We start from the raw sequence: 26,475 nt of genomic DNA, 5'->3' as shown, positions 1-26,475 counted from the left end.
AATTCAAGGTGGGCTGCATCAAACCAGTCAGAAGACTGATGACTCATAAAAAAATCTGGTTTTAGCGGCCTTGATCGATTTTTATTCGGCTGCCTTGTGTGCCGACTTTATGCCACTTTCAATAAACACAGCGTTGTCCAGGATTCGCCACCAACAAAATATACACCCAAGTAATCGATGCGATGAGGATCGTGACAAGAACTCTTAAATCCATGTCATCGTCATGGAGTTTAGTACCCGCCAACATCGTTCCTCCTATTCTCCAATGACAACAATGAACGTATGAAACTGCAAAGATCCAGAGACTTACCTATTCATGAAACATTGAACAATTTGCCGTCCACTCGATTAAAATCTAAAGAACAAAGCTGAGTAAACATTGGCCAGCTCGCACCACAAAGCTATAAACTAAGAGATGAAGGAAAAAAAAACAGTGACGTCTTTCCATGCTCATAAGCAGCCAGGTAACATAAATCCTACCATCTAAATCCCTAGTGCGAAAACACCAGGAAAAATATGGAGCACCGTCAACCGTATCAGAACTGGCAACGTCATCACAAAAGCATCGTTACACAAGTGTTGAATTACCGATGTTGACCAATGTGACCTCGGAACATCGAAAAACCTATGGAGCACATTGTGCATTTTGTTGTTGTGGTCTTCAGTCGTGAGACTGGTTTGATGCAGCTCTCCATGTTACTCTAACCTGTGCAAGCTTCTTCGTCTCCCAGTATCTACTGCAGCCTACATCCTTCTGAATCTGCTTAGTGTATTCATCTCTTGGTCTCCCTCTACGATTTTTACCATCCACGCTGCCCTCCAATACCAAATTGGTGATCCCTCAATGTCTCACAACATGTCCTACCAACTGATCCCTTCTTCGAGTCAAGTTGTGCCATGAGCTCCTCTTTTCCCCAATTCTATTCAATACCTCCTCATTAGTTACGTGATCTACCCATCTAATCTTCAGCTTTCTTCTGTAGCACCACATTTCCAAAGCTTCTATTCTCTTCATGTGTAACCTATTAATCGTCCACGTTTTATTTCCATACATAGCTACACTCCATATAAATACTTTCAGAAACGACTTCCTGACATTTAAATCTACACTCGATGTTAACAAATTTTTCTTCTTCAGAAACGCTTTCCTTGCTATTGCCAGCCTACATTTTACATCCTCTTTACTTCGACCATCATCAGTTATTTTGCTCCCCAAATAGCAAAACTGCGTTACTACTTCAAGTGTCTCATTTCCTAATCTAATTCCCTCAGCATCACCCGACTTAATTCGACTACATTCCATTATCCTCGTTTTGGTTTTGTTGATGTTCATCTTATACCCTCCTTTTAAGACACTGTCCATTCTGTTCAACAGCTCTTCCAAGTCCTTTGCTGTCTCTGACAGAATTACAATGTCATCGGCGAACGTCAAAGTTTTTATTTCTTCTCCAAGGATTATAATACCTACTCCGAACTATTCTTTTGTTTTCTTTATTGGTTGCTCCCTTTTTAAATTTTCTAACCTACCTGCCCGATTAAGGCATCTGACATTCCACGTTCCGATCCGTAGAACGCCAGTTTTCTTTCACCTTATAACGACATCCTCTTGAGTAGTCCCCACCCAGAAATCTGAATGGGTGACTATTTTACCTCCGGAATATTTTACCCAAGAGGACGCCATCATCATTTAATCATACAGTAAAGCTGCGTGCCCTCGGGAAAAATTACAGCTGTAGTTTCCCCTTGCTTTCAGCCGTTCGCAGTACCAGAACAGCAAGGCCATTTTGGTTAGTGTTACAAGGCCAGATCAGTCAATCATCCAGACTGTTGCCCCTGGAACTACTGAAAAGGCTGCTGCCCCTCTTCAGGAACCAGTGCATGACTGGTCCAAAAATAAAAGAATTCGTCTGTTACTAGATAGTCTTTATAGATGCAACACCTGCAGCAGTCGACTGGTTGGAGTTTTTGCAATCCAACTTTTGTGAAAAATGGTTCTCTCTACTTCTTTTACTTGTTGCCGGTTCTTCATCTGTCATGTTGTAAGCCATTTGGTTAATGGATATATAGATTTCTTACCTTTAAGAATAACGTGCTTAGTTCTGTCTGTTAAGAAGTCCTGTATCCATTTACAAATCTGGTAACATTATTATCGATAAAGCAGTATGTTGTTCACTGCTGGACTCTCCAACCAAATTATTTCCCGTCACAGAGTGCTTCTACGTCGAAGATACGCTAATAACCGAAGTAGTCGATTTCTGAGTTAATGCACGTTTATCTAAGTTTTACCAGTGAAGGATTCCGTCCCTGCGTGAAGGTTATAGAGTGCCTGAAAAACTCTCATTTTGCGTAAACACTTATGTGGCAAAAAGCATTTGTTACAGACGAACAACGTAGGGAGTTCGTTTGATCCTCCAACTATCGGAACACTTTGAGATCAAGGCTGGAGTCAGGGAAATGAACTGTCACCAATTTTTCTCAATATAGTATAGGATGAAGTGATCGGAGTGAGGAGAGGAAGAAACGAGGAAATAGGTATATCAGATACGGATGTGGGGACAGAGATGAGAATAAGGCCTAAGTGGGGTGCCTAGCCTCTGCAAACAAGATAGAGTTAGTGAAGCAGATGAAGCTGCAAAGAAACGACTACCTAAGCAAGGTAGTCAAAGCGATGCAAAGGATCCCGTAAACCGAGACAAACACATTGAATACCGCTGGGGAATGCAAACACCAGAAGGCACCGTGTAAGAGATGGATAAATGTAAATACCCAGCATGATAAATAACGGGAAGCAACAGGAGTAATAAAGGAGTATTAGAGAGGGTGAAGGAGATGGAGTCAGCGATCTGTACGATCAGAGATATACACAATAATAAGACTATACCAACAGGCAGAGAGATCACTCACTACAAATCAACGGTGAGGAATGTGTATCGCTCAGATCTCTGATGCATGCTGTGCGGCGTAGCTGTTACTGTCAGACGGTGGAGTGCTGCTGTTTGCCAGTTCAAACCCAACGCCTCACCCTTATTTAGTCTTTATCATGTTGGAAGATTCCCAAAAGTTCTTATGTGTAATTTCTGCATGTTCTGGAATTTTCTATGAGTGTAAAATTGCAGCACTGTGCGTCCTGGAGTTCTGGTCTGGAGGTACGTTAGTGTTCGTAATAAACGTGTATTGCACTTCATCTACGATCCTGCTTTTAGTTACGGTCTTGCCGTGAATCTGTTTGGAAGAAGTGGCGCTACTTTGAAACATCTACATAAGCTTGGCTGAAATTAGATAACGTTAAAGACGTCTCTTACATTTACAGAAATCAGAATAAAAACATTACATCGTTTCATCAGTCCGTATTTTCAGGAAAACCAATGAATTCGAAAAATCAATACATCAGCTGCACATCACGTATTCACCTGTGTTTTCCGATGAAGAAATGGCATAATGGATTACAATGAGTCGTCAGATATACGATGTGGGATGACATATCGTGTTTGACAAATGTGTACATCTACTTGGGTGGCAGAGTCTAGTAATGGTTCGAAGGAAAACGATGAGAAGCTCAATAAAAACCATTGAACCACAGGTCACAACTTAATGCGAAAACGAGAAAACGACACAATCACACAGACAGCATGGTTTTGCCTTGTGCCACATTGTGAATCCGTGTATGACACAAACTGTAGAAGAAGCGGAAGAAAGGAATCGCAGACGAAATTTACCAAGTTCTTCTTGTTAGGTACGTAGCTACTTAAAAGGGTCGGGCGAAGCAGTTGTGATCTACAGCCTAATGTGGTCCTCGTGGCAGTTGTGGAAGCCAATGTGACCTTGGCTCTTTAATATGCCAGCCTGTAGAAGAGATACATCATTTAATTGCAGCCAAATCTGTCGTACCAAATAAGCAAGGGGAAACAACCATGAATATCGAACCATAAGTCAGGAAGTAACAGACTTTGGAAGAATTGTATCGATATTTAGTACCAATCGAAAACGCAAGGAATAGTGCTCTCAGCCAATCGGACTTGTGCCGCAACTGTCAAACAACCCAGCGGACGACAAACAGAAGCTACAGCCAACTCCCCCCAACCAAATATTTTGCCCCCGTACAGAACAGAGGATGACACGACGTTATGGACGATGCAACGATATGTTTCCAATACCGGTGCCCTGGGGCGTTGTACACTACGGCAGAGGAAGAAGATGAGTTTTCGACGACTGTTATACCGCGAGACGTCAAGCACCACCGTATTTCTATTCACGCCAGTCAACTACCGACGATAATAGTCTACCTGTGGTACGATGCCCTTTATCATATCCGAACATTTTGCTACCCAACAGGCCGTATCTGTTCCCCACCGTCATACAGATGTTGCCACGCATTGTCTAGCCGCCCAATTCAGGAAAGCTTATCGAAACGGTCTTCTGTCGAGGCAATCACGCCACAGATTTAAATCACCGAGAAACCAAGATGTCAAGGAATGTTACTGACGTAATCATTGATGACCAACGTATGCGGGTTCCAGTCGTCTCATGGGCTTCATTTTCGTTAATGTCGAATAGTTATCGTTGCCAGCTAAAGAAGATCGTGTTCCATTGCACATAAGAGGTTTGCTACAGAAGCTTTGGACATATTCTCGGAATGAAATTAACTTTCTTGAGGCTGAGAAGCTTATATGCACGAATCAGCATGGTTTCAGAAAGTATCGCTCGTGGGCAACGCAATTTACCTTCTCCTACCATGATGTACTGAGAATTGTGGATGAAGGGCAACATGATGATTCCATATTTCTATATTGCCGGAAAGCATTTGACACGGTGGCCCATTGCAGGGTGGTAAAGAAGGCACGACCATATGGAATAAGTTCACAGACATGTGAACGCCTCGAAGATTTCTTAAATAACAGAAACCAGTATGTTATTCTGTACTATGAGTGTTCCTAAGACAAGAGGAGTGCGCCAGGGAAGTGTGTTAGCACAGCTGTTGTTCTCTGTATACGTAAATGGTTTGTCTGACAGGATGGGCAGCAGTCTGACAATGCCGCGGCGTGCAGTAAGGTACTGAAGCTTATCGACGGTAGTAAGATACAAGATGACTTAGACAAAATTTCCAGTTGGTGTGATGAGTGGCAGCTAGCCCTAAACGTGGAAAAAAATGTAAGGTAATGCGGATGAGTAGGAAGATCAAATTCGTAACCTTCTGATACAGTATTAGTAGTGTCCTGCTTGACACAGTCAAGTCGTTTAACAACTAGTCAAAACGATATGAGATGGAACGAGTTGTGAGACCTCTGATATGGAAGGTGAATGGTCGTCTTCGCTTTAATGGGATAATTTTAGGAAAGAATGGTTCACCTGTAAAGGAGACAGCACGTATGACGCTGAAGGGACCAATTCTAGAGTACTGCTCGAGTGTTTGGGATCCGTATCAGGTCGGATTGAAGGAAGACATCAAAGCAGTTCAGAGGCGGGCTGCTAGATTTGTTACCGGTAGTTTCGAACAACACGTGTATTGTACGAGGGCAAGGAACACTTTGGATCACTAGCTGTCACGAGCAACCACATATCAAATCCGAAACGTATGTGTGTAAGGACGGCTGAAGAAATCCAAGAGGGGCAGCTTAATGACATCAGCTGAGAATCGTGCTCCACTATTACTACGCAGCGGATGACACTGCCATCGAACTAGCAATAGGGACCGATCTGAGTGACGAACAATGTTGGTGATTGTTAGCAGTCCTTCGGAAATTTTCGGATGGGGAATCGTCCATCAATTAGCCCTCGCTCATATAGGCTGTCTCCGGATAAACGACACATAATTCAGGAGGAAGAAGAAAAGATGCTGCAAAATGACGTAATTCAGCCTTGGTACTTGCCTGTACCACTTGCGAACAAAATGGATGACACATAGTGTTTATACGTCAGCTGAAGACGACTTAAACAAATGAGGAAGAATGATATCTACGCCCTGCCGTTCGTTGATGACACGTGAGACGCTCTGGGAGGAGTGTATCTTAACTATGGGTACGCAGATGGGCTACTGACAGAATCAAATGTGACAAACATCATCGGGAGCAGAATGCAGTCACAACAGCTGACGGCCTCTATGAGTTCAAAGTTGTGCCTTTTATAGTATGTAACTCTCCTGTCACGTTCGAACGTGTGATGAACAGGCTGCTTCGATACCTTCGGTTGACGACACATATTTGGTCTGTGGATGTCATTATCGTTTCATCGAAGAGATTTTAATAACATTAAAGACGCATGACAACCATACTGAAGAGGTTCAGTCTGCAGGCCTTGCATCAATTACTTTAGAGAGGTAAAAAATGTTTCCGAAAAGAGCCGGCCGCTGTGTTCCATCAGTTCTAGCCGCTACGGTCGCAGGTTAGAATCCTGTCTCGGGCATGGATGTGTGTGATGTCTTTAGGTTAGTTAGGTTTAAGTAGTTCTAAGTTTAGGGGACTGATGACCTCAGATGTTAAGTCCCATAGTGCTTAGAGCCATTTGTTCTGAAATGAGATGGAAGAAAGATGGTTTCTTACCCTGAAGGAGATGCTAACATCTTCTCCAGTCCTTGCATTATCCAACAAAAATGCTTAGATAAAATTTCAACCAACAACAGCGAGTAGGGGATAGATACAGTTCTAGCACAATTACAGGAAGGCGAAGCAACATGATAGCGTATGCTTCCAGAGTACTATCCAAATTGAAGACAACGTAAGACTCTGAAAGAGTGCCGTGAAGTAGTCTGGTACATAAATTAACTCCAGCCAAATTCATTTGGCAGAACATTTCACCATTGCGAAGAGCCACCATTCTCCTCGCTGGCCGAGTACCCTTAAGGGTCCGTCAGGTCGACTGGCGATATGGACGTAGAGGCTTTAGGAGTACAACTTCCTGGTGGTATACGTAGACGGACACAAAAATTTGTGGTAGCCACGTTCAGCTTGGCGCGAACGCCACACGATTCTGCAGGAGGTCCCAGCAGAGGGTTCTAAACGTCGTTCGTGTGGCAGAAACAAGAGGCGGCCTAACAACCTACAAGAATTCTATTTGAACAGGAAGTAAGTTGGATAAAACATACGGGCGCAGGAGGTAGGAGACATCAGCTGCGTTACAGAATGTCACTATACCGAGTCTGGGAGCATTTTACGACTTATCACTGAAGTACAATCCTCCATTTGCTTCAAAACATTAAAAACCGGAAGAACCACAATAAACTTGCGACATAATACACTGAGAAAATTTAAAACTTAACAGTTCGTTCATAGTTTACAATAAAAATAGTAACAGTTGATCTGGGTCTACATAACTTACCTTTACCTGCATGTAACCTTTAAAACAGACTAATTAACACGAATAAAGGAGTTTTTCGAGCTCCATTTCCACCCTTTAGCGCTGACTAATCGTAATGTCCAAAACGTGGTACGATCCTCGAATACAACATGATTTTTGAGGAGAGTTTCAAAAAATTAGAATCAATCGGAGAATACTAGTGATTTTCTGTAGTAGTCGACCACTTATCACTTTTCGACAAAAGTGGCGAATGGTGGACGGTGTGTTTTATGGAGCTTACTGAGGGAGTCAGAATTATTAGAACTTTGTTCGATTCCTACGTTCGTTAGAGGAAATAATAGGAATAAAAAAAGCCGGAAACCGGTAATTTTTAACTGTGTTAACAGTCGAGTTAAACTGAAGTTGAAAAAGATACTTCTACGCGAATAGCATTGCAAGCGGCACTGCCCCGAGTTAGCCTCTGAAGGGCAAAAAACGCTTGCCTTACTATGTCAAAATTATCACAGATTTGTGAAGGGAATGGACGACAACAATATAACCAATATCGCAGAAAGGTATACATCTTCGTGCCACTCCTTAATTAAAAATCCAAACATTTATTCAAACACTTAGTGGGTAAATGTGTTCCAGACATGCCCCAACTTATCTCCCTACCTTGTGGTAACAGTGGGCTGTAGCCTCAATTGCAGCACTCCAGGCCACGAGTCTGAGGCTGGTCACACCCAGTTGGGAATCATTGCTCTAGAAGGGTAGGAGAAAGAATACTACATACGTGTATAAATAAATCACGGTCGCATGAATCAAGTGATGTAAGGCGGTGCATATACAACTCTGTGATTCAGTGACCTGTACTTTACAATTCCTTTCCTTCTGTTTATCTTAATGTGACAATATTTCTAATGACGTTTGGTAGTGATTTGTGAAATCATTCGATAAATATACGTTTATAAGTGTGAATTTTTCTTTCCAACATTCATTTAGTTAAACTGAGGCATATACGTCATATATGTATCACCAGAAAGATAAATTACTCTCGCAATTAATCATAGGTTTAAAATTTTATCTTTGGTCTTTTCAGTTTGTACCATGTGATCAGTTCATGCTAGTAACGATGATGTTTTGCGCATGGGTATGTTGAAGCCGGCCGATGTGGCCGAGCGGTTCTAGGCGCTTCAGTCTGGAATCGCGCGACCGCTACGATCGTAGGTTCGAATCCTGCCTCGGGCATTGATGTGTGTGATGTCCTTAGGTTAGTTAGGTTTAAGTAATTCTAAGTTCTAGGGGACTGATGACCTCAGATGTTAAGTCCCATAGTGTTCAGAGCCATTTGAACCATTTTATGTTGAAAATGGACTGTGTTACAAACATCAGGCTTAGGCGTAGGAATCCCGTGATTGTACAGGCATGTGAGAGTCGTAACGTTAAATATCACCCAAAAATTTATCACCCTGCAGGAGAAAGTGCTCCATGTATGGGCGAGCTCTTTGAATTCTAAAACTGGTTACAGAACTCTGTTTCTCCAACATTGACATAGTTAAGTTACAGACTGCCATGTTAAGCGCAAGATTTCGGAGCCTTCTAGCAGCAATGCGCTGCAAATATGTAGTCATAAAGAATAATGATGTAAATATTAAAAATCTTTATTTATTTAAAAAGCTGTAAGAATTTTGACATTAAAAATTCAGAAGCATTACTTGCCAACTCGGCCTCGTAATATTACTTGATCTGGGTACTTCCTCGATGATTAGCTGGTTACAGAACTCTGTTTCTCCAACATTGACATAGTTAAGTTACAGACTGCCATGTTAAGCGCAAGATTTCGGAGCCTTCTAGCAGCAATGCGCTGCAAATATGTAGTCATAAAGAATAATGATGTAAATATTAAAAATCTTTATTTATTTAAAAAGCTGTAAGAATTTTGACATTAAAAATTCAGATGCATTACTTGCCAACTCGGCCTCGTAATATTACTTGATCTGGGTACTTCCTCGATGATTACCGTAAACTTTACTTGGATTACGGCAGAACCGGGTGACAGAAAAGTCGCGAGTGGATAAATCTGCTGCCAGACTTAATTTCGACCTCGATAGGCAAAGGGTTTCTATCAACAGCAACGAACACTTCCCATCCCATAGCGCCTAACCTATCTTTTAGATCACACTGCGTGCCTCGTTACATATTTCGGAGCTTTCTACCATGGTTTATATTGAGCTCTAAGTCCGACTAGAGCAACATCTTTCCTAGCTAGTGGCAAAGTTAGGTCCTTTTTTTACGAATGATTCGTTAATTTACGATTAAAATTTTGTCTTTCGATGTCTGTTACTGTTTACTAACATCAAATTTGCACGGCGATACCCGGAAACGAAGGCCCCAGAGTATAACTCTACAGCGCTGCTTATGACTCTCTTACCGTGTGCTATGCACAACCGTATTTACACTCTGCGCCACCGGTAACCGGCTGCAGACATTTCAAGCAGCGGAAATGAAGGAACAGGGAATGGAACCCCAGTTTGTCTCCCTTAAATATGCCGTAACGTCAACAAGGGCATAGCGAGTAAGCACGGCAAACATCTTGTCCAGCTGGCAATTTCCTTCGCCCGGATCCCTTCGCTCAGTACTGTATACTAACGTCAAACATCCAATATGCTACTCCTCGAAACAAAGCGTACGGCACAACGTAGAACAGTGAATTCCTACACATAAAGGATTCCTGATTCTGAAAATTAATTATGTGTAAAATAAATATGAGAATTGCAAGTGAAATATATAGCTTTAGATGCTTAGATACGGAAAGAGCTTACTACATGACGCTTGGTCATAAGGTTTCAGTCATAATCCAGGAAAAATCAGTTGTGACTGTGAAATTCTGTTACAGTATCAGACCTCTACACATTCACCATTATGTGCAACACATTTTCGCCAACAGTAAATCACTCGGTAGAGTCACTGCTTTTAGATCCCTGCATTTTGGCTCTGTGGATAATATTCCATCACGAAAATCACCTCGCCGTTATTCTGGAAATTCCTGTCAGACACGAGTTTCTTCGTCCGGGGAAAGAGGAAGACGTCTCTGGGAGACATGGTGGGATAATGTTGGTGAACGAGGTAAAAATTTGATAGAGCAATGAAGCAGCACATCTAGCAGCACATCTTACTGTTAAAATCCTTCATATTTCTCGCTTCCTCAGCTGATGTCGTCAACGTTGTAATTTTAAGTAGCGTCTTCTTGCAATTGCAGGCTCAAATCCTCACGTTGGATATAACGTACATCACAAGTAGGTCATCGAAGGGAGGGGAAGTGATGAAATGGGACTTTGTCGTAACATAATCAGCCCGTGGTAAAAATATTCTGAGCCATACCTTGCCTCTTGCTTTCGTCTTGTTGGGCGGTGGTGGACCGGTCTGTTCTTACGGCTTGCTTTGTGTGTTTGTTTTGGCGTTACAGTCATTCACCAAGCCATTCCGTCCATGCGAACTAGGTGGCTAAAACGTAATTAAGGTTCATCTCAAAGAGCTGCCAGATTTCTACTATTACCTCAGCTCATGAGGTTTATCGAATGGGTCTGTCAGCATTTGCTGGATTCATCTGGAAGAGCTGCCAGATTTCTACCACTACCCCGGCTCATCACGTTTTCCGAATGGGTCTGTCAGCTTTTGCTGAGTCCAGAGACAGGCGACATTTCTCCCGTTTAAAATGTCGTACAAGAAGTTGAAAACAGTTACTCTTTGCTTTACTGCTTCAATTGTCATACGCCGATCTTCGAGCAGTTATGCTATTTCCTTTTCTTCACTTCATTCATACCTGTTCCACCTCCGGATGCGTCTGTGCGGCGTAACATCAGTGTCTTTGTTGCCCTTTGTTGCCCTACAGTTCCACCAACTCAACTACAGTTGCTGTAACGTAGTTCTGTTACAGATGTAGAAAACTTATTACCTCACGATGCTCAACGAGGATAATGGGTGCAGCATCTTGTTTTGACTTCTCCCACGCCGTGCTCGGTACTGTAGAGTGAGGAGTTCAAAGGGTACTAGGACTGCAGGCAAGAACCTGCAAACAAAAGTTAACTGCTCTGCTTTCTCGACGTTATAATGAAAACCCTTGATACTACCCGTTTCCGCAGCCAATGTTGTTAACTTTGTCATGTGAAGCTGAGCTCGACTCGCAACTGCAAGCTCGAATACTGACTGCGAATATGATGTAGGTCGCCAGTATATGGTCATCAAAGGAAGGGGAGGCTATGTGAAATAGCCATTCCGCCAGCATTTTCTACTTAATTTAAATCGTCTTCACACTGTTTGATGGAGTGAAGGCATGTGAAACTATTTGTAGAGATACACCAATCGGCCGTAATCTTAAGCTCAGAGCACTCAAGAAGCTTCTCAGGATGAGTCGGCTAAGCGCTAGCGTAATGTTTCACTCTTTCCAGTCCATAACGATCATCATTAACACCACCAATTGAAACAAAACACTACATCATAGACAAACTCATTACACAATTACACACCAGAGCATAGCTACAAAAGATTGCTACAGGCCGAGAACCCAGTCCGTTAAACTAATAAAAATAAACATACGGGAACTTTATTAAGTTTTCTCGGATTTACCACAGAACGTTTGAAGTTTAGTTTAGATGATTCTAAGCTTCACAGCCTTTTGAAAATAGTCATTAAAGAGAGAGATGATGAGTCAACTTAAAACAGTGTAAGAACGAATGTGATATGTTACGGTATTTATTATACGGTTAAGGAGAGGAGATGTTGTGCCAGTTCATTTACATTGCTCAGTAATACTTGTGAAGGTGTAACAGAATTCTTACAATGAATAAAAAATTTTAAATGTTCTAAAATCTACACCTACGTATATAGATTCAAATTGTCTGTGCAGTTGATTGCCGTTGAACAGCAAACTCTCTTTTGTAGCTCTTGGGTATTGTTCTCAACGTCAACGACGTAATTCATTCCGTCTGGAGTATTAAAGTTCCGAAAAATCCCTGTAACGGTACAGCAGTAAACCCCAGTGTCCCGTATACAGAAGTACGTGGTTTGTATGCTAAACGAAGTGTAGTATGCTTTTCGAAAACAGTTCGTGAAGCTTTGACTCTATTTTAGTGACCTTTATTTCACGTAAAGTTCAGGGTGTATTTCATTCGTCAAGTGTGCAATCAAAAACAATATTAGGAACCTAGCCGTAAGCAGGCTAGCGAAGACGTGTCAGGAGACATTCAAGACAGTGACAATGGGTGGCCCCTTACGCTTAGTGTAAGGATATAAAAGTCTTTCCAGATCTTTTGCGTCAGTTATTCCTGAGTGAACACTAAAATCTTGAGCAGGGCCTATGGGATAGCGATAGAGTTAGGAAGGACCCTTCAGTTGTTGAAAACAGCTGTTATTGTCCTTTCGCTTGGGTATTGCACGCTACGATAAAGAAAAGACCCACCACGAAAGATCATTAATTGAAATTCATAAATTTATCCAAGGAAAATGATTAATTTTTAATTATGGTGGCCAATGGATGAGTTTGTGACGCAGCAATGCAATTTAACCGAGCAGCTGGCATGTTTAGTAACAAGGGGCCATGTCGATACAGGGCATAAAGCTTTCGCGAGCGGCATTTCGTGTTCGCAGCTGAACGGTAAGTAGGCATCGCAAACAGGCACGTGAACAATATACACAAGTATCAGAATTTGAGAGAGAACATGCAGTTGGTCTCAAAGATGCCGGTTGGAATAGTGGCCGAATGACTTGACATTTGAATAGGAACAATGCCACTATTCGACGTTGTCGACAGTAATGGATTAAGAAGGCCGATGTCAGCATCAAGAAGGAAGCGTCCGACGTAGAGAGACGAAAGGACAGAGCAATGGTCAGAGAGGCACTAAGAGCCCAGTAGTCATCATTATGATCAATCCGACGAGCAACCGGGGCTTCAGTGACGACGAGGAGCATTAATAGATGGTTTAAAGGTATCAGTTTGAGGCGACGACCCCCCTTGCAGCGACTATCATTGACTTCTACGTCAACAATCCCATTGCAGTGTTGTCGGGCATATTCGGCCTGGAATACTATCGACTGAAGTAGACTTGTCTTAAGTGGTGAGCCCCCTTCGAACTGAGCCTCGATGACTAGCGAAGACGTGTCTGGAGACATTCAAGACAGTGGTGGGATACCAACCTGACTGTTGCCATCATTCGGCCCGAAAACCTGGAGAGATGGCCTGAGGTGCCATTTCACCTCATAGCATGGCTCGTTTGACTGTCATTCACGGCACAGCATAGTGGTACGTCGACGATATTCTACGACCCCTTCTGTTGCCGTTCGTGGGACGCCATCCTGGGCTTACATTTCAGCAAGTTAATGCTAGCCCGCACAAGGCGAGAGTTTCTACTGCTTGACGAACCCTACCTTGGTCAGCAAGGTCTCCGCGTCTCTCCCCAACTGGGAACGTTTGGAGCATTATTGGCAGTGCTCTCCCAGCAGCATGAGGTTTTGACGATCTAATGACCAAATTGGACAGAATATAGCAGGACATCCCTCAGGAGGACATCTAACAGGTCTATGAATCAATACTAAGCCGAATAAGGGCCAGAGGAGGTTCGACACGTTATTGACTCGCTCAGTTTAGGAAGCTGTTTCTCTTCAATAAATAGTCCAACTTTCGTGAAACTGTAATCCATTTTTTGTTTGTACACATACAACAGATGTGGCGAATTACGTCCCATTCGGATAATTCCTGCATGGTGCATCGTTTCTTGTGTCGGACAGTGTACTTGCTGTTTGAATACATTTAAACAATTGTTTTGGAGACAGGAAAGTAATGTAGATAAAGTTAGAAATTTCCGGTAGGCAGCTCCATGAGCAACGTCATGAACAAGAAATGGATTTAAGGCGACAGCTGTGGAAGTATCAGTAACTACTGGAAATTTCCAAAAGATTATATGCTTTAATCTCGTGAGTCATTAAAAGAAAAAAAAACGCCCACGAACGCTCACAAAGAACCTAACGTCAGCCATGAGTTACGCCGCTATAGCCTTCTCTTCTTCTCTTCGTTTCGTATAATGAAGTTAAAGAGTACTGCGAAATTGACATACGTTACAAACAGAATAAAATGAACATAACAAATACTGTGCAGCAGATAACTTTTTCTTAATCTGTGTTGGCTGAGTACCTCCCGCCACCTTAAAAATAGTCTCACTTTGCCGATAGTCATACGCAGATGAGGAAATCATTTTGACCACATGCTTAATACCGTATTCGTCAACATTTGAAATATAATAAAACAGAGATTCAATGTGGCATGGATTCGGGAAGCAACTGGCAGTCTGTCCGAGGTTTGTGGTAATATGTATACGCATAGGTCACGCAAATCCGATAAACTACGAGCCAGTGGTTTGCGTGCGCGGAGCTGGTACCCGGCAGCGTCGAAAGTGTGTTCCATCCAGTTACGATCTGGAGAATTTTGTGTTCTAGGTACCAATGTCATTTGACTATCACACTACTCACATCACTGTTTCACGTTACTGGTCTTGCGAGAACGAGAGTTATCCTGCACAAAGGTGCCACTGCCATGCAGGAACACATCAGGCTTTGTAGGACGCTAAAGGATTCCAAATATGTTCACGCAGCCAACAGCTGTCGTGACGCCTTCGATTACTACCAAAGGTCCCATGGAACCCCATATCAAAATCCGCCATGGCAAAATACTGCCCCCAGCGGGTAGTATCTGTGGTGCGGTGCATGTTTCGAGCATCCAGTCGCCTCTATTTGCCTCGATATCGGCAAATCTGGATATCTCCACCACACTGCGTAAGAATAAACGCGATTCATCCTACGAGATGACAGGTTTCCATTGATCCGTGGTCAAATCACTGTGGTCCTGTCAGCACTGCAATCGTAATGGACGATACCGTTGCGTCCACGTTACCGTGCGAGTCGTCTGCTGCCTGTGCCATTTCCAACAAAATACACTGAACGGTGTGCTCCGAAACACTCGTGCCTGCACCAGCTCTGCACTCTGTCGCCAGATCCGCCAGGTGTCGTCACCTGTCCTACTACTCTAAGTAGGCAACCGTCCCACCGATACGCTCTATGCAGAGTCAAGGACCACCAACACACTGTCGCCAGTTTACATAGATGTTCACAACAGCAGGCGACCAGATTCACTGTTTCCGTGATGTTCGTTCCCAGGTGGTCTCCAATTTGTCAGAGTCGCTTACGACACTGAATTCCACATTTACATTCAGTATCGCCGCAAGGTTTGTGGCCCATTCGTATCTACTCCTCGCGTCATCCTGTGACAGAACGCAGCCTTAAATCCCGCAGACGTAATGTTTCGACTCATTATTGTAAAAAAAATGGTTCAAATGGCTCTGAGCACTATGGGACTTAACATCTCAGGTCATTAGTCCCCTAGAATTAGAACTACTTAAACCTAACTAACCTAAGGACATAACACACATTCATGCCCGAGGCAGGATTCGAACCTGCGACCGTAGCGGGTGCGCGGTTCCAGACTGAAGCGCCTAGAATCGCTCGGGCAAACCGGCTGGCTCATCATTGTATCTGCGGTCTCTAGCTACAATATCACCAAGAAAGTCATTCGGTTTAACGCGTTCAAACGTTTCGTCAGCAGTAAAGTCTACGTGGACATCTGAATTTTTGTTTAGCTACTGTGACCGGAGGCGTGACTTCTCTCTCAATACATGATCACCACTGCAAAACGGATTGTGTTGACTCACCATTGAGAAACATGAAAGGCTCGCAACCGTCTGCCCAGTGGAAAAGAGACTCCCAATGAATGCTATCCTACATTAGATTCATACTTAGAAGTATCATTAGCTTCTGAAATCAAAGTAGTTGGAAACTAACAATTGTAGGAAACATCAGAAGTGACTGTGTTTTTTGTAATACCATATATACATGCAATACCTTAGCAAATATCACCATCTGAGAACGTCTTACCAACAATGATACATCAAAGTAGCTTAACAAATATACCTTCATATTATGATCATTGAGGGAAAAGGGCATCCTCGAGCTATATGCATCAGCTGCTGGTCACATTACACTGTTGCTATTACGTGCTGTCGAGGAAAATCCAAAGCATGAACATAATAGCAAACGTCCTCCAGTAGCCGGTTCAAATGGGTCTGAGCACTATGGGACTCAACTTCTGAGGTCATCAGCCCCCATAACTTAGAACTACTTAAACCTAACTAACCTAAGGACATCACACACATCCATGCCCGACGCAGGATTTGAACCTGCGATCGTAGCGGGCGTGCGGTTCCAGAATGTAGCACCTAGAACGACTCGGCCACAAGGGCCGGCCCAGTAGCCGGTTTCCCCAGTAACCGTTTAGGATATGTAAGAGAAAGGCACAAGGAAATGCATCTTTTAATGAACTCCACCATCATAAAGCACTCGGTCTGTTGGCAGCTTCCTCACACCACTGAAGTCTTAATATGATCCTGCTCCAGGCGAGCTGCTTCATATTCCCGTTATATCCTCTTTTCACTTCACTAAGCAATTTTATTCCTCTCTTTCCTATTTTCTTCTGCCCTTTCATTCCGTCAGACTGGTGAATTCATTTCCCTAGCAGAACGGGCCTCATTGAGTCTGCTTTCCTTTTCTTAACCTCGTTTGTAGGATTATTTATTTTATTCCTCTCAAAACCCACATTTCGAATCAGTACATTCCATTCCGTTGCATTATGGGACATACAGCAACGGTAGATAAATGATTCAAATGAGTGAACAAGCTCCGTTGCGATTATGTAATTGTTTTACAAATTCCAGTTACACGCTTCACACGGTTATAGTATTATCAGACTGGAACAATGAGGAAAAAATTATAGCTCAACACATGAACCTAGCCAGCAGTGGATCTAATATTGCTAAGAGCTGAGTTAATTTAAAAAAGTTTAATACTTACTCCACAAATTTTCGGCCGTGCAGCCGTACAAATTTCCGTCCTCTTGATATTTCGTCTACGTATCGTTTAGCTACCTTCATAATGAGCTGAAAGACAAGACGCTCCAACAGCGCCCACATATACTCAAGGCACCAGAGACGTTGATCCGCGGCAAACAGGTACAAAATATCCATTAATTAGATCTGTGGCTGCACAATCGATCCACCCTGTATCACTGCGAACTGCACTTTGGCGATGTCTTTGCAAGTTTATTACAGAAAGTGCCGGATTCCAAAGTTTATCCAAGCTGGAGCCGCTAGACCTTTTAATTAAACTCATCGCCAGTCGAATTTCAATTGCTTCTTTCACTACTGAGTCCCAGAAAGAAATCTGACATAAAGAACTCTCATCAAGTGTAGAAGCTCGTCCTGAAAATTGCTGTCATCAGCAAACATGAGTGCTCTGTGTACCAGAGTTCTAAGAACATTCATCGTCTGGGAAGAATAATGGCAGCTGCTTGCACGTAAATACAAATCCCTATTTATCGGTTTCCAATATACTAAATGTCCCAATATGCCCTTTTTTTGCGTCATACCGAAACATACAAAAATGTAAAGCATTGCAGTGTAATGGATTTGTCTATGTACAGTGTTTAGATGGTTAAAAAATTCTTGTAATTTGTCTTCACTATGGATCCACACTAAAAGCGCGTTATCAACATACCTACATAATAATGTGGGCATCAGGTTAGCAGATCACAGTGCCTCTTCCTCGAAGTCCTCCATAAACGATTTGGCCACCAAAATCGAGATTCGCTACACATGAAACTAAAACGATGTCGAGATCGTTACATGTTAAATCTAAGCTGAAATCTCTTTAGCAAAGTGCATTTTAACCATCAGCTGTTTATTTGTCTCATTAGACATCTAACGGTTTCGGTTATTAACCATCATCCAGGATGTAAGGTACAACAGATTAGTTAAAATCACATATTCCTTTGATGCGGAATAGTATCGACATTATCTAGTGAAATTGTACGAAGAATATGTCATAGAATACCGACAGTCTTATCTTATGTAAAACAGACATTCATCACAGGTCTTGTTTCTCCTATGATGTCTGTCTGTTTGACATAAGACACGATTGTCAGTATTCTATGACAAACTGTCTGTATAATTTCACTGGATAACTTCGATATTGTTCAGCTTCAAAGAAGTATGGGATACTTTTAACTAATCTGTTGTACCTTACGTCCTGGATGATGGTTAATAATTGAACCCGTTAGATAATTAGTGGGACACGTAAACATCTGACGGTTAAAGTGCATTCTATAAAGTATTTTACAGTTGTTGAACCTCACCTTATGGAAACATTTTTAGCAACGATTTTGCCAATAAGAGTTAATGGTTCTGAAAGGGGAACCTTGGTGGATAACTACACTACATCGAAACTGACTATCGTGTCAGAATTGTTCGGTTTCAATGATTTAATCCATCAGTAAAATTCGCAGATTTACGTATGTGATCAGTATGTTTTACCGGGTCTTAATAACGACACTTAGTATTGGGCACAGTCGCAGGCTGGAGAGCCTGTCTTTCTCAATATCAGGCACATAGGAACACCTTCCCTATGGATTTTTGGAAGTCCAAAAATCCTTGCAGGGACTACACCACTTGGTTTCAATCTTCGCACAACTTCTGGTGGAATGGGGGATGTGTTCAGAAGGAAGCAGTCATCTTTACCACAAGGTTGGTAGGATTTGAACTGAACATCCACTATGTGCTATCTATGCACCGTACGTCTTATCATGATATTCTTCGCATCTCGTTTAAAAATTGCTTGGTTGAACGCTGAAAACGTTAAATGTGGTGCTCGGTTGTCATATAAAACGGCAGTGTAAAACACCCTTTTCGCCGCGCGGGATTAGCTTAGCGGTCTAGGGCGCAGCAGTCATGGACTGTGCGGCTGTTCCCGGCGGAGGTTCGAGTCCTCACTCGGGCATGGGTGTGTGTGTGTTTGTCCTTAGGATAAATTAGGTTAAGTAGTGTGTAAGCTTAAGGACTGATGACATTAGCAGTTAAGTCCCATAAGATTTCACACACATCTGAACATTTGAACACCCTTGTTGTAAAACACAAGTTAACTTAGAGGGAAAATAAAAAGAGGCAGGGAATACCTGATTAGGGGGAAGGGAGGGGTGAACAATACAAAATAATAATGCAAGTTATCATTATAACTCATCACATCAGAAGGAAGAGCTTGTCTAGTGGTCCATGTTGTTCCAGTCTCCGATGATGTGCTAACCGCTGAAACGTGTTTGCAACAGACACTGTTTACTCATTTGAATGGAATGATTTAATTTTGTCTCTCTTCTTCAGTGTTCAGCGTTCCACGCCCTACATACAACCACATCACACGAAGGACTTACCCATACCTTTCCTTAATTCAACCTCAATTTTTCTGCAAAAGAGGCGATTCGTCTCGGCGACAACTGGTTTTTCTATTGTACTGTGAATCTTGTCGTTTTCAGTTAGCATGCTTCCCATATACATCTGCTGTGCGTCCTGTTCCATTTATTATAATGTTGTTTACACTTTCATATGATCTTTCTTATGTGCTCTAGTTGATTTCGTTTTCTTCGATTTGATTTTCTTTCCATACTCTTTCAATCACTCTATGATTCGTAGAAGAGAATTCTTTTGTATACAAGCATATCTACGTCAACAATAAATCTGATTTAATTCACCTTCTGGTCTCCTATGCCTATTTCTTTCCCGTTTACTTCTAGCATCTTTTTCTATAAAGTCTTCCACGTATATGGTAAAGAATGTTGGGGAAACACAACTCTTATTTCTCTTATGATTTAAAACGTGTTTGTTGTAGAGTTCCTTAATTCCATGGCTGCTTTCTGCCATTTGTGTAACTTAATACTTCCTTCAGTTCACCTTCTTCAGTGTTAGAATGGCCATCATCTTGTACCACGTCAGTCAGTTAAAATACTTTAGCAAGATACGTGGAACACGAAAATAATTCCATTATCTTGTTTCTATTAACAGTTTCGCAGGAATTATAATCAGTAGTGTCACTTGTACCTCCTGAAAATTAGTTACTTTCTTCCTTTGAACTTCAGATTGTATGCCACACAGATGTGCAGAAATGCTGCTGGTTGGGACCCCTTTGTGTATCGTCAGTACAAAAGAGTTAGGACAACGAACAATGATAGATTTCTTGATGATACTCTCATCTATTTCAGACAATCTGTGAAACAGTCAGTTAACGATTTCTCAAGTGAAATTCCATTTCCTAGTACAGGTAGTCACTTATCATACATGGTGTGATTTTTCTTGGTAATTTATAGTATGCATCGAACTATGAAGTTTATATTCCAAACATATGCACTAATGTCCTTCAATTCTGTTGAGCTCCACTCACCACGATTGCATTAACAGTAGGTTGTATGTCGACGTAGACGGACCAGAAAACAAGAGAAAGCCTGGACAATTTTTTTTGTTTTGCCATTGAGAAACTCATTTAGGGGATAACAAGAACTGTTTCTGGGAGCTTTCCAAACAATATACTACACTGAGGAAGCAACTGACACAAATCTGATAGCCTGCACTAAAGAATTTTTACTGAAACGTGAGTTAATTGAGTTTCATGTTTCAAAATAAACTTTATCGGACAAAGTTTTACGAATATACCTCGACGAAACGTCGCAGATAATGTGTACGTCCTCAGAATCTCATTCCGAGTCCACCATTGAGTAATTAGTTTTCTGAATGATTTGAAGTAGCTCGTCACGGATTCCTCTTCTGAGCTAATCAAAATTCATCTCAGAGTACCACTTGCATACTCTGTCTTCAGTTACTTATTAGATGTATTCCTGTTTCCGTCTTCCCTTACGGGTTTTGCCCTCTACTACTCCATATAAGGTCATGGAGGTTATTCGCTGATATTTTAGCACACGTCCCGTCATCATGTCCCTTCTTCTTGTCAGTTTTTTCTATACAATTTTTCTTCGGCGATCCTGTGGAGAACCTCCTCAGTCTTTATCAGGCCACCGAGTTGTCAAAATTCTTCTGTAGCACCACATATCGAACGCTTCGATTTTCTCTTTTCTTTTCAGTTTTCTGAACTGTCCGTGATTAACTGCTCTACGTCACTGTGCCACTGTGCGCCAAAATACAAACTCAGAACTTCCTTCCTCAGCTGAAGCCCTATGTTTGATATCAGTAGCCTTTTCTTCGCCATCTGATCACCAGCATCGATGTTTTCTTGGTATTCTCATTTCTCCTATATCACGTTACCACCTTAATTCTCTCGTTTACTTTCTAATCACATTCTATACCCAGCAGACTGTTTATTTTATTTCATCCAACAGATACTGTATTTCTTCTTCAATTTCACTGAGGATAGTAATTTCATCAGCGAATTTTATCAATGATATCGTTTTATCCCGCAGTATAATCCCAATCATGAAACATTCTTTTTTTTCTTCATTGCTAAGTCGAAGTATAAATTGAACAGAAGGGGCGAAAGACTGCATCCCTGTATTACATCTCTTTTAAGCGGAGCTCTTCCTTGATTTTTGTTTACATTGTACATACCCGTCCTACTCCCACTTTTCTCAGAAATTCTAAAATCGTACACCATATTGTCGAACACTTTTTCTGGGTCCAGAAATCCAATGAAGATGTAATGATTTTTCTTCGGCCTTGCTTCCATTATAAAGGGCACTGTGAAAACTACGTCTCCGCTGCCTTTATCTTCCCTCCATCCAAACTGAGGGTCTTCTGCCTGATCCTCATTTTTTTCCCATTGTAATGTGATGAAACTAACACGGTCAATTCTGTGTAGTTCTTACGTTCTAGATGACATCATAATTTTACATTTCATCCAGTAACAGGGCAGTACCAATATGTGCAGTGAATTAAAAAGTTGCGAGAATAAGAACTGCAATGCAGTATCCTTGAAGAAATAACATCGACAATTATTCTTAAATTTCGAGCACATGCTATGCAAAGATGGCATTAAAGCAACGAACTATCATTTGTCGGGCACGTCTATGTTACCATCACTAAAAAGCCTCAGGAAGCTTCAGCAGAGCAATGAATGATTTAATTTTTACGTCCTATGTGAATCATTTTCTTTTAAATAATTTTGAAGAGTGTCATTAATTTTCATTTGGCCATAGAATTTTTCTAAGACTTCTGCTAAAACATAGCTGCAGCACCAATTCGATCAAAACTATACACTGAGATGACAAAAGTCATCGGATACATTCTGATACCGTGTCGAACATGCTTTTGCTCGGCGTAGTGCAGCAACTCGACGTGGCATTTACTCGATAAGTAGTTGGATGTCCCCTGCAGAAATACTGTGCCATGCGTCCTCTACAGCGGACCATTAATGTGGAATTGTTGCCGGTGCCGGAGTTTGTGTACCAACTGACTCTCGATTATGTCCCATTAATGTCGGAGTCACTCTAGGCGAGCTGAGTGGTCGTTCGTTCGAACTGTCCAGAATATTCTTCAGGTCAGTCGCAAATAACTGTGGCACGGTGTCTTGTTGCATTGTCATCCATAAAAATTCCATTGTTGTTTGGGGACATGAAGTCTATGAATGGCTGCAAATGGTCTCAAAGTAGCCAAACATAACCATTTCTAGTCAATGATCTGTTCAGTCGGCCCAGAGGACCCAGTCCACTCCACGTAAACACAGCCCACACCATTACGGAGCGAGCAACAGCTAGCACAGTGACTCGTTGACAAATTATGTCCATAGGTTCGTCCGCCACATTCGAACCCTACCATCAGTTCTTAGGAACTGAAATCTGGATTCATTTTACCGGGCCACAATTTTCCAACTGATATTGTAACGAGGTCTGGAGAGGCGTTGCAGGCAGTCTCGTGCTGTTAGCAATGGACAACGCGTCGGTGGTCTGCTGCCATAGCTCTTTCTTCTTGGTCATCAGTCTACTGACTGGTTTGATGCGGCCCGCCACGAATTCCTTTCCTGTGCTAACCTCTTCATCTCAGAGTAGCACTTGCAACCTACGTCCTCAATTATTTGCTCGACGTATTACAATCTCTGTCTTCCTCTACAGTTTTTGCCCTCTACAGCTCCCTCTAGTACCATGGAAGTCATTCCCTCATGTCTTAGCAGATGTCCTATCATCCTGTCCTTTCTCGTTATCAGTGTTTTCCACATATTCCTTTCCTTTCCTATTCTGCGTAGAACCTCCTCATTCCTTACCTTATCAGTCCACCTAATTTTCAACATTCGTCCATAGCACTACATCTCAAATGCTTCGATTCTCTTCTGTTCCGGTTTTCCCACAGTCTATGTTTCACTACCATACAATGCAGTACTGCAGACGTACATCCTCAGAAATTTCTTCCTCACATTAAGGCCGGTATTTGATATTAGTAGACTTCTCTTGGCCAGAAATGCCTTTTTTACCATAGCGAGTCTGATTTTGATGTCGTCTTTGCTCCGTCCGTCATTGGTTATTTTACTGGCTAGGTAGCAGAATTCCTTAACTTCATTGGCTTCGTGACCATCAATCCTGATGTTAAGTTTCTCTCTGATCTCATTTCTACTACTTCTCATTACCTTCGTCTTTCTCGGATTTACTCTCAAACCATACTGTGTACTCATTAGACTGTTCATTCCGTTCAGCAGATCATTTAATTCTTCTTCACTTTCACTCAGGATAGCAATGTCATCAGCGAATCGTATCATTGGTATCCTTTCACCTTGTATTTTAATTCCACTCGAGCACTTCGTTCTTGATAGTCCACTCTTAATATTCCCTCTTGGTTGTAGTACATATTGTAAAAATGGTTCAAATGGCTCTGAGCACTACGGGACTTAACATCTTAGGCCATCAGTCCCCTAGAACTTAGAACTACTTAAATCTAACTAACCTAAGGACATCACACAACACCCAGCCATCACGAGGCAGAGAAAATCCCTGACCCCGCCGGGAATCGAACCCGGGAACCTGGGCGTGGGAAGCGAGAACGCTGCCGCACGACCACGAGATGCGGGCGTACATATTGTATATGACCCGTCTCTCCCTATAGCTTACCCCTACTTTTTTCAGAATCTCGAACAGCTTGCACCATTTTAAATTGTCGAACGCTTTTTCCAGGTCGACAAGCCCTATGAAAGTGTCTTGATTTTTCTTTAGCCTTGCTTCCATTATTAGCCGTAACGTCAGAATTGTCTCTCTCGTCCCTTTACTTTTCCTAAGGCCAAACTGATCGTCACATAGCGCATTCTCAATTTCCTTTTCCATTCTTCTGTATATTATTCTTGTAAGCAGCTTCGATACATTAGCTGTTAAGCTGATTGTGCGATAATTCTCGCACTTGTCAGCTCTTGCTGTCTTCGGAATTGTGTGGATGATGCTTTTCCGAAAGTCAGATGGTATATCGACAGACTGATATATTCTACACACCAACGTGAATAGTCGTTTTGTTGCCACTTCCCCCAATGATTTTAGAAATTCTGATGGAATGTTATCTACCCCTTCTGCCTTATTTAAATTCCGATTCTAATACTGGATCCCCTATCTCTTCTAAATCGACTCCTGTTTCTTCTTCTATCACATCAGACAAATCTTCACCCTCATAGAGGCTTTCAATCTATTCTTTCCACCTATCTGCTCTCTCCTCTGCATTTAACAGTGGAATTCCCGTTGCACTCTTAATGTTACCACCGTTGCTTTTAATGTCACCGAAGGTTGTTTTGACTTTCCTGCATGCTGAGTCTGTCTTTCCGACAGTCATATCTTTTTCAATGTCTTCACATTTTTCCTGCAGCCATTTCACCTTAGCTTCCCTGCACTTCCTATTTATTTCATTCCTCAGCGACTTGTATTTCTGTATTCCTGATTTTCCCGGAACATGTTGGTACTTCCCCCTTTCATCAATCAACTGAAGTATTTCTTCTGTTACCCATGGTTTCTTCGCAGCTACCTTCTTTGTACCTATGTTTTCCTTCCCAACTTCTGTGATGGCCCTATTTAGAGATGTCCATTCCCCTTCAACTGTACTGCCTACTGCGCTATTCCTAGCTGCTGTATCTATAGCGTTACAGAACATCAAACGTATCTCGTCATTCCTTAGTACTTCCGTATCCCACTTCTTTGCGTATTGATTTTTCCTGACTAATGTCTTGAACTTCAGCCTACTCTTCATCACTACTATATTCGCCGGCCGCGGTGGTCTAGCGGTTCTAGGCGCACAGTCCGGAACCGCGGGACTGCTACGGTCACAGGTTCGAATCCTGCCTCGGGCATGGATGTGTGAGATGTCCTTAGGTTAGTTAGGTTTAAGTAGTTCTAAGTTCTAGGGGACTGATGACCACAGATGATAAGTCCCATAGTGCTCAGAGCCATTTGAACCATCCACTACTATAATGTGATCTGAGTCTATATCTGCTCCTGTGTACGCCTTACAATCCAGTATCTGATTTCGGAATCTCTGTCTGACCATGATGAAATCTAATTGAAATCTTCCCGTATCTCCAGGCCTTTTCCAAGTATACCTCCTCCTCTTGTGATTCTTGAACAGGGTATTCGCTATTACTAGCTGCAACTTGTTACAGAACTCAATTACTCTTTCTCCTCTTTCATTCCTTGTCCCAAGCCCATATTCTCCTGTAACTTTTTCTTCTACTCCTTCCCCTACAATTGCATTCCAGTCGCCCATGACTATTAGATTTTCGTCCCCCTTTACATACTGCATTACCCTTTCAATATCCTCATACACTATCTCTATCTGTTCATCTTCAGCTTGCGACGTCGGCATGTATACCTGAACTATCGTTGTCGGTGTTGGTCTGCTGACGATTCTAATTAGAACAACCCGGTCACTGAACTGTTCACAGTAACACAACCTCTGCCCTACCTTCCTATTCATAACGAATCCTACACCTGCTATACCATTTTCTGCTGCTGTTGATATTACCCCATACTCATCTGACCAGGAATCCTTGTCTTCCTTCCACTTCACTTCACTGACCCCTACTATATCTAGATTTCAGCCTTTGCATTAGCCTTTTCAGATTTTCTAGCTTCCCTACCACGTTCAAGCTTCTGACATTCCACGCCCCGACTCGTAGAACGTTATCCTTTCGTTGATTATTCAATCTTTTTCTCATGGTAACCTCCCCCTTGGCAGTCCCCTGCCGGAGATCCGAATGGGGGACTATTCCGGAATCTTTTGCCCCTCAATGACTTCTGTGATTCTGACACGCATTGTTGCT

This window comes from Schistocerca piceifrons, chromosome 5 (genome assembly GCF_021461385.2).
Source record: "Schistocerca piceifrons isolate TAMUIC-IGC-003096 chromosome 5, iqSchPice1.1, whole genome shotgun sequence".
Classification (NCBI taxonomy): domain Eukaryota; kingdom Metazoa; phylum Arthropoda; class Insecta; order Orthoptera; family Acrididae; genus Schistocerca; species Schistocerca piceifrons.
This window is presented reverse-complemented; position numbering follows the sequence as displayed.